The sequence below is a fragment of the Panthera tigris genome, chromosome C1 (assembly GCF_018350195.1).
Source record: "Panthera tigris isolate Pti1 chromosome C1, P.tigris_Pti1_mat1.1, whole genome shotgun sequence".
NCBI classification, from domain to species: domain Eukaryota; kingdom Metazoa; phylum Chordata; class Mammalia; order Carnivora; family Felidae; genus Panthera; species Panthera tigris.
In genome coordinates, this window is record NC_056667.1 from 176456003 (window position 1) to 176465802 (window position 9800).

General features: G+C 41.2%; 1 long non-coding RNA gene across 1 annotated transcript; it reads left to right on the plus strand.

Moving 5' to 3' along the window:
• The first annotated feature begins 6043 nt into the window (after positions 1–6043).
• LOC122241518 lies at positions 6044–9385 on the plus strand. The gene is made up of 4 exons (XR_006221699.1): positions 6044–6085; positions 8145–8298; positions 8606–8776; positions 9247–9385. It is a non-coding gene; the product is annotated as an uncharacterized LOC122241518 (long non-coding RNA).
• Positions 9386–9800: the final 415 nt, after the last annotated feature.

Consider the following 9800-nt stretch of genomic DNA (forward strand, 5'->3'; position numbering starts at 1 on the left):
CCTAATGTATGCAAAATTATTTAAATTAGGACAGGAAAGTGCACGGTGTTTCTGAAGCTTTCAAAGCAGCCAAAAAGAGTTTTCCTTAATTATTTAAAATCTAGTAGTGATGCATGCTAATATCCAAGAAACTCTAAACCAGTGGTTCTCAAAACGTGGTCCCTGGAACAGCATCACGAGGGAACTTGTTAGACATGCAAAGTATCAGGTCTTACTCCAGACCTACTTAATCAGAAAAACTCAGTGTGTGGGGGGAGGAGCAGGCAGTAATCCGTGTTTTAACAAGCCCTCCACGTGAGTGTGATGCATGCTCATCTTTGAGACGCCGTGCTCCAGGTGTAGGAACATGGTCCTCAGTCTTGGGTAGATATCAGAATTCCCTGGGGAGCTCTTAAAAAATCTGATGGCCAGGCCCCACCCCAGATGAATCAGACTCTCCAGAGGGGGAACGGAGGCTTACGTTTTCCAGGCGATTACAATGTCTCTTTGAGGTTAAGAACCACCGCTCTAGGAGCAGCCCTTCTCAAACCTCAGCATGTATAAAAAACGACCTGGGGGACTCATTAAATACGCAGATTCACCCCCAGCGATTTTGAATTAGTGGACCAATGGTGAGGCCCAGGAAGTTATCATTTTAGCCAATAGCCCAGGTGACGTGGTTGCAGAAGGTCCATCAACCACTCCTTAAGGAACGCTACCTTAGGGCCGGGATTGCTTACAGAATCGTGAGGAAGGGCTGCGCTTGTGGGCGGGAGTGAAGAAGCCAGAGCTCTGAACACTTAAAGTGCAGGCTAAAAGAATTCAACAGATGACTGCATGGAGGAGATGGGAAATGAAACTGCAGAAAGGTGGTGAGGCTGCTTCATTACGGTGTCCCGGTCAACCACTGCTTTTGCTGACCTGGGGCGCTAATGAGCTCTCATTGTGAGCAAAATAATGATACTGGGAGACTGACCCAAATAACCCATTAAGCCGCACAGACCTGTGCCTGGGTGGCTGCTGCATCCTAACAGAGTGAACACCCAAACCAGGAGCTGGGCAGCAGCATGGAAACAACAGGCTTCAGACCTGGATTTGAACGTGGAGGTCACCACTTGCTAGCTCTGTGACCTTGGCAAGTTCCTCATCTCTCTGACTCTGTGTTCTGACCTGTCGAATGAGGATGTGGCTATCTCCTTCACAGGGTCATTATGAAGATTAATACGAAAAGCACTTGGCACCCACCAGCCTCACAACAAAGGGTAGCTATTGTTACTCCGCTGACCGTTTATCTACCAGAGTCTGTTTTCTAATGTATTTGTACCAGATGCCGTCCAGTGGCTTTGACATCTCGAGAAGTTCCTCCAGGACCTCTGCGTAGACTCGTAGAATCCACAACGAGCAGAGACACGAAAAACTGCCATGGTCTTTAAAACCAAATAAAAGCAAGCAAGACTAGATAGTCTGGGGAATATTTTTTTCCAAGACTTGCACTTGCTCAAGTCCTCCAGACGATTCGCCTCCAGTCTGTTGAGCAAAGTATACCTTTAGCAATTTAACCGGTAAAAAAACAAACTTGGGGAAAGAATCTTAAATACTTTCCCAGCTGTGTCCTAATTGTACGTTTAGGAAGAGTATATACAGTACATGCGTTTTTTGTTTTTTTTTTTAACTGTGGTAACATCAAGGCTAGCTGCTGCTACAGAGAATTTTACAGTGATTCATTCAGACTGTGTTTCCTTATTCAAGAAAGCTCTTTCGAACTTTCTTCTCATAAGCCCAAAGGAAATGAAAGAGAATATGGTAGAGAAAAGCAAGAAGAATTAAAGTTGGGATAGAATTCAAGGAGTCACCCAGCTTATTTCTTTGTTTCACACAGAAAAGTGTAGCCTGGCCCGCAGCAGACAGAGGCTTCTGTCAGCCTGAAGTAAAAAGTCAAAAGCTCCCTGTTGCTGGGCCGCATTCTTGCTGCCAGTGTAAACGAGGCGGGTGGGGAGGGTAGGGTGCGGTGGCTTTGGGAGGGAGAGCAGCTGGGTATGGTTCCCATCGTAATTACCGCTCAGATCCTTGAAGATGACAATTGAGTCATCCCCTTGTCCTTTCTTTTTCCAGGGAAAAAATCCAGTTCCTTAAAATTTGCCTCATAGGCTCTGTCTTCCAACCCTTTAATCACGCTGGCCTCTGTGAGCCCTGGCCACGCTCCCCGCTTGTCTTCTCCGCCTTGGCTGTCCCAACTGGCCCTGGTCCATGGACCAGCCGCGCTGGCAGGAACAGGAAAGCCCCTCTGTTTCCACAGGCGCTTGGAAGCCAAAAAAGATGCTACCAGGGGTCGCCCGGCACCTCCCAGGCGTTGCTCTGGGTGTAGAAAACTGTCGTCCACGCGGCCGAGCAGAGACGTAATGGGACGGGAGACGACGGTGCCAGGTGCGAGCGGGCGCATTCTGCCAGCCCACGGCGGGCAGCCCAGATGGCTCCGTAGCCTCTGGCCTTGAGGCCCGTTGTTGCCAGGTCTCCCTCTTATTAAAGATGTACCGCATCGTCACTCTTTTCCATTTGAGCTGTAATCGACGTAGAACATCATAGGAGCTTCAGGTGTAGAACATAAATGATTCATTATTTGGTTTTTTTTTAAACATTTATTTATTTTTGAGACAGAGAGGGACAGAACATGAGCAGGGGAGGGGCAGAGAGAGAGAGGGAGACACAGAATGTGAAACAGGTTCCAGGCTCTCAGCTGTCAGCACAGAGCCCAACGTGGGGCTTGAACTCACGGACCGCAAGATCATGACCTGAACCAAAGTCAGACGCCCAACCGACTGAGCCACCCAGGTGCCCCTAAATGATTCATTATTTGTATACCCCGCAAAATGATCGCGATAAGCCTACCGAACATCCCTCACCGTGGGGTTCCTTTTTTTTTTTCTTGTAATGAGAACTTTTATGATTTACTTTCTTAGCGACTTTCGAATATACACCACAGTAGTATTAAGTATAGTCATCAAGCTGAACAGTACATCCCTGTGACTTATTTCTTTTATAAGTGGAAGTTTGTACCTTTTGACCCCTTCACCCACTGCCACCCCCTGCCTCTGGCAACCACCAATCTGTTCTCTGCATCTATGAGCTTGGTTTTGTTTTTGTTTTTCATTCCACACAGGAGTGAAATCGAATGGTGTTTGTCTTTCTCTGTCTGACTTATTTCACTTAGCATAATGCCCTCAAGGTCCATCCACGCTGTTGCAAATGGCAAGATTTCATTCTTTTTATGGCTGAATAATATTCCGTGATATATTTTATGTATTTGTGTTTGTGTGTGGGTTCTCCCCACTACTATCTTTTTCCATGAATGGTAGTATTTTATATTGCTGTTTATTCCTTGTTTTTCTTTTTAACTTAGGAATGTAATTTGTTCTTTTATAAATTTTTTAAATGTCTTTTAAGTTTATTTTTGAGAGACAGAGAGATAGAGCATGAGTAGGGGAGGGGCAGAGAGAGAGGGAGTCCCAGAATCCACAGCAGGCTCCAGGCTCTGAGCTGTCAGCACAGAGCCCAATGTGGGGCTCAAACTCGGGAACAGCGAGATCATGATCTAGGCCAAAGTCGGACACATAACCGACTGAGCCACCCAGGAGCCCCTTAAGAATGTATTTTGAATAACTGTAACATTCTTTTTAACCAGATCCCTACTGATGAATACATAGGTTGTTTCCAGTCTTTTATAAGTAACACTTCAGTGAAAACCCCGTGCATCATTTCACACATGCAGAAGGAAATCTATTGAATAAATATAAGTGGAATTGCTAAATCCAAGGGTGCGTACATTTTTAATTTTTAAAGCTTGCCCAATTGCCCCCTGATAACACCCAATTTATACCCTCACAAACAATGTACAGAATGCTGTCATCCTATTTTGTAAAAATCTACTTTCTAGTTTATTCACCTACCTGCATGGTCACACTCCAGACAATCCAAAACCATTTCATTTCTGAAAGGCAACATTCGAACATGCATCACATCTCTGTTACCCCATAATGGCCATGTTTTAGAGTACAAAAAGTAACAATAGATTTCAGAGTACAAAAAAGTGCCTCAGAAATTCCATTACGAAACATTTATCATTATTAAAATCAGAGATGTACACAAAGATGTATTTATATATATATATATATATATATATATATATACATACATATGTCCAACAATCTGTTGTTCTTAATGGCAAAGCATTGAAAATAACCTACAACAGCAGCGTGGATCAGTTAAATAAATTATAGTATAGTAATATACTACAATACTATGCAGCCAATAAAATTTATGTTTTTGAAAATATTTAACAATTTGGAAAAATATCTACACTAGACCATTAAGTGAAGAAGCATGTGACAAAAGTTACACGTAAGCATGCTCCCTGTTTTAAAAATATGTATGCACAAAAAGGGGCGCCTGGATGGCTCAGTCGGTTAAGTGGCCGACTTCGGCTCAGGTCATGATCTCGAGGTCCGTGAGTTCAAGCCCCACATCGGGCTCTGTGCTGACAGCTCAGAGCCTGGAGCCTGTTTCAAATTCTGTGTCTCCCTCTCTCTCTGACCCTCCCCTGTTCATGCTGTCTCTCCCTGTCTCAAAAATAAATAAACGTTAAAAAAATTGTTTAAAAATATGTATGTACAAAGAAAAAGACTAAAAAGCACCCACTAATATTTTAATAGTTGTTACCTGGTTAGATCGTGTGTGATTTTCTTTTTTTAATGTTTTAATAAATTCTCAACAACAAATATGCACTTTAACAAACTGTTAAAATGAATACTTAGAAAAAAGAAAAGAGAGTGGAAGGGAAGCAGGAAGAAACAGGAGAGAGAAGAGAGGAGAAAGAGAGTAAGAACAGGGCTTCGGGGTCAGGACAGCTGAGTTTGGATTCCAGCTCTATTAAGAGGCCGACCGTTTTAGGCCAACTCATTTCATCTTTGTGTCTCAGCTTCTCTCTCATCAAATGGGAATAACAGGACTTACCTTGCATCATAGAATTGTAAATATAAAGCAGTAGCGAAGGCGCTTGGGGAAGGTACCTGTATTTTGTAACAGAAGGTGGCATTATTGTTATTCATATGGAATATTGTTTAATCACAACTACCTTTTCTGTAACTTGCGTTTTTGGACAGATTTTTTTTTTTTATCTAAAATGGTTAAATCGAATGTACTATTTCCTGTGGGGCTTTCCAGGCATTTGAGAGACAGACTAAAAGGTTCAGTTGGTCAATAAAGGTATCTGTTTTATTGAAACAAAACATAAAAATTTGTTCCACTTTCCAAACTATCTGAAATCCCCATCTTCTTCATACCTTTGGGATGACGTACTAAAAGCTGCATGCCAAAGTCAAAAGTTATTTGAAAAGGAGAATATTCTGCGGAAAAAAACATGTGGTCAGTGGCTTGTGAAGAGAACAGGGAAGATGCGTCAAAGAGCTGAATCACCGATCACTGCTCTGGGGAAAGGTATTCCTCACTCCATCGAGAGGGTCTGAGTAGCCAGCAGATCCCCTACAGCCTCAGATACCTGCAATTAAACTACTTAGACTAGCATTTAATACTCTCCATGGGTTAGTTTCTAAGTGCCTTTGTAAGATTATTTGTAGTCCACACTCTACCCTTCAGCCAAACTAGGATATATTGGAGTCTTATTGTTTGAAATTTTAACCTTTTTTTTTTGGTATTTTTGCCAATCAAATAAGTATAAAATGGTATGTGATTTAGGTCTTTATCTGTACTTCTCTAATCACTAATAATATTGAACATTTCTTCCTATGTTTATTGGATTTCTGTGTTTCTGCTGTACTAATTTCTTTTGTTCTTTTTTCTAATTTTAGGTATTTTTCTTTTGTCTTTTTTTTTAACGTTTATTTATTTTTGAGACAGAGAGAGAGACAGAGCATGAACGGGGGAGGAGCAGAGAGAGAGGGAGACACAGAATCGGAAGCAGGCTCCAGGCTCTGAGCCGTCAGCCCAGAGCCCGACGCGGGGCTCGAACTCACGGACCGCGAGATCGCGAGATCGCTACCTGAGCTGAAGTCGGACACTTAACCAACTGAGCCACCCAGGCGCCCCATTTTAGGTATTTTTCTTACCTGATGCAGGGCTCAAACTTGCAAACTGTGAGATCATGACCTGAGCCAAAATCAAGTCAGATGCTTAACTGACTGAGCCACCCAGGTGCCCCAAAATCTTAAGATTCTTAAGAAATCTTATGAAATTGCAAGGTCTTTTTTTCTTTTTTAGTGAGGTATTATTAACATGTAGTGTTGTATTTATTAGTTTCTGGTGTTCAATATAGTGATTCAATAATTCTATATGTCACTCACTCAGTGCTCATCAAGTCCTTATTACTTCATAATGGCCATGCCCTTCATTTTACAAAGATATTTTTGCTAGGTATAGAATTCCATGTTGGGGCTCTCTGTGGGGAGAAGGAGAGGATGGTCTCTCAGATCTGAGGATTCTATATTGGCAGCATTTTTGTTTTCAGCATGCTAAAGCATATTCTGCTTTACAGTGTGCTAGAAATGTTACTACCTGCTAGCTCATGTTAATTTTGACAAGAAATTGACTATTATTTTGTTCCCAGTTACTTACTTTTCTCCTGGTTAAAAGTCACATTTCCCTGCCTCTTCTGTTTTTAGTATTGTATTATCTGTTATTATCTATATTATCCAAAATAATATTATCTGACTTTTTAATATTTTTTATTAGATGCTGGACATTACCCTTTTAACATTGTTGGGTGTCTAGATTTTGTCATTCTTCTGATTTCTGTCTCCCCACCTCAGTGAGTCCTCTGAACTCTGCTTGGGTTCCCCTGCTTGCTGCATAGTCTATAAAGTGCCTCCATGAAGAAAGCCAAAGTGGTCATAGATCAACTTTATTTGAGCCAATTTCCTCAGGGATCACTTCCCTGAACAACTCGTTTTCCAATATCTGAAATCTTAGTCTTTTCCTACACTTCATCCACTTTTCTAGTTGTTTACAGAGAAAGCATAAGTCCAGTACCAGTTACCCTGTCATTTTTTTCCAAAAGCAGAAATTTTGTTACATTGTAAAAATAACTATCCAACTAATAAGCAAATAAAGGTATCCATGCATTAACCAAGGAAGAGTGTTATCATGAACCATGAACTATGACTAGTTCAGTCCCACGACCTTGAGGCCCTTTGCAAAATAAACTGAAAACACCAACTCCACATCTGTATTGTCTGTTAATTGCCTTCAATCCTGAAAACCCACTTCTTTTTGCAATATACAACTCTTGCTACAATGCATTACTGTGGTGCTGGCATAGGACTTTTATTTTTCTCTGTTGTAAGCCTAACTCTCCTAAGTATCATAAAGAAGTATGAAATGCTATAGGAGTATTTATTATTTGGGATAGACTCATAGGTTTCTGGATGAATTCTTCCAGAATAAAAAGCATGTACTATGCCCTAGATTTTCTGAATTCACTCCATGCTCACGTTATTCCTTCTCTCTTGCATATCTCATTGCATATGTCTGTAGCTATTAAATTCTGCACCTTCCTCAATACTCAGATGATATATTACCCCCTTTATTTATTCTTTCCTTGTCAATATATTTAAAAGATTTTTTTTTATGTTTATTTATTTTTGATAGAGAGACAGAGCACAAGTGGGGGAGGGGTGGAGAGAGAAGGAGACACAGAATCTGAAGCAGGCTCCAGGCTCCGAGCTGTCAGCACAGAACCCGACATGGGGCTTGAACTCACAGACCGTGAGATCATGACCTGAGCTGAAGTCGGACTCTTAACCGATTGAGCCACCCAGGCGCCCCCCCCTTTTTTTTTAAGATTTTTTTTCCTTGTAATATATTTAAATTGAGACTTTGTTTTCTCTCCTCTATGTTTCCACTTCTTTCGATTTATACTTCACGAAGGATAATTATCAATTCTAACCTGTATCATCTTCGTACAGCTGTCACATTTCCCCACCCACGCCAGTTCGTTAAAGGAAGGACCCGGGTATAATAACCTTTGTGATTTCCTAGCACCTTGGCCCAGGCCTGTCAAATAGTAGTGCCCAGTAAATCATTGTTGAATGCACGATGTGAGTAAATGGAAGGGCCTCTAAGATAAGCTGCCCTTGATCCACTTTTTTTTTTACCAGAATCCAGCTCTGTTCATTGCAGTCTCTGAATGCAGGCACCACTGATCTCTGGATGTGTGCTTCAAAGGTCAATGATCCTGTTGTGGTTATAGCTCATGCCAACTTCTCCTTACCCTGGGTTGCCATGGAGATAGCATGTTCAATGGAACTGGTGGTAAGACTTCATGTTTCTTCTCCTTTTCATCTGTTGTATTCCTCTGCCAATCCCCTGCCCCATTGTCAGTCTCCCTCAATCACTGAAGCTCTGGAAGCTTCTGTGAGCTAAGGATAACAGTGGTTTCTGTATGCGTACTTCCTCATGGAGAGGAGGTATAGATGTGCTTAAATGATAGTTTCTCAGTCCCTCTCTGATGCAGTTTCCAACACTAAGGACACTCTTTGCTCAGGGGCCTTTTGCCTCTGTAACTTCTCCTCTCTTTAGTGTGTTGGCTTATTTGTCCCTGCCCACCGTGTGATTGCAGAATTAGTCTTCAAATTGCTGTATTCTTTGGGAGTCTAAGTGAGCTGGAGGTCACCGTGCTACTCAAACAGAGGAAGGTTTATTCATGTACTTTTGGATATTTGTTGTGAGCAGTCCGTCAGAGATTTCTTCATGCCATGCAATGCCCTCGGTACTGGAGGTGCAAAATTGAGTAAGTTTTGGTCTCACGAAATTTATCACTCAGATAGAAACGTTGACAAACAAAAAGTAACCATGCAATGCATGACTGCACTGGCAGAGGATGGGTAACAGGGTGTTCTGGAAACGTAAAGAGGAAATAACTCTGCCTAAGGAAAGTAGCATGGTATCTCAGTGTCCTTGGGAAGGGAACATCGAAGCTGGGTTTTCCAGAATGAATAAGAGTTCATTAAGTGGAGACAGTAGGGGACATATTTCAACAGGAGGAAATGACATGTGCAAGGGCACAGAAACATAAAAGATTATGATGTATAGTATGTTTGGGAGGGAGGCAGTGAGAGGAAATTGGTGGGAAAGTAAACACGACTAAGACTGTACTTCATGTTTCCTATATATTAGCCATTTTTTTTTACCACCTTCACATTATCACCATGTATACTGTAAAAAACCTGTACCAATGTTTACTTTTTTTTTTTTTTACAGGAAAATTACTTTATTGATGACTATGGCTTACTATACCTGCTGAGATACAAGCAAAAAGTTCTAACTTTAATTTGGGTTGTAATCAATAATTCTCCTAATGTTTACTTAATACTTTCCTTTGAAACAAACTTCACTCACCTTATTTAAAATCGTGTGTTCTGTAGCATTTGATTACCTTAAAAAGAATATCTATCGCATACATAAATTCTGAATCAGAATAGTAGAATGGATACTGGTGAACTCATTACTCAGTATAAGAAGTAAATATTGCTATCCAACTTAAGAACTAAAACATTTCCGGTTCCACTGCTCTAATTATATGCCTCTTCCCTGTGTCATCTCCTTGCCTCCCCTAAGAGATTACCACTCTTCTGTATTTTGTGTTCACTTTCTCTTGCTTTTTGAAGAATCTTATCTCCCACGAATAGATTCATAAACAGTATATTGTGGATGGAGCCAGAGAGTAGTATGCTAAGTGAAATAGAGAACAACAAATACCATATGATTTCACTCATATGTGGAATTTAAGAAACAAAACAGATGAACATATGGGA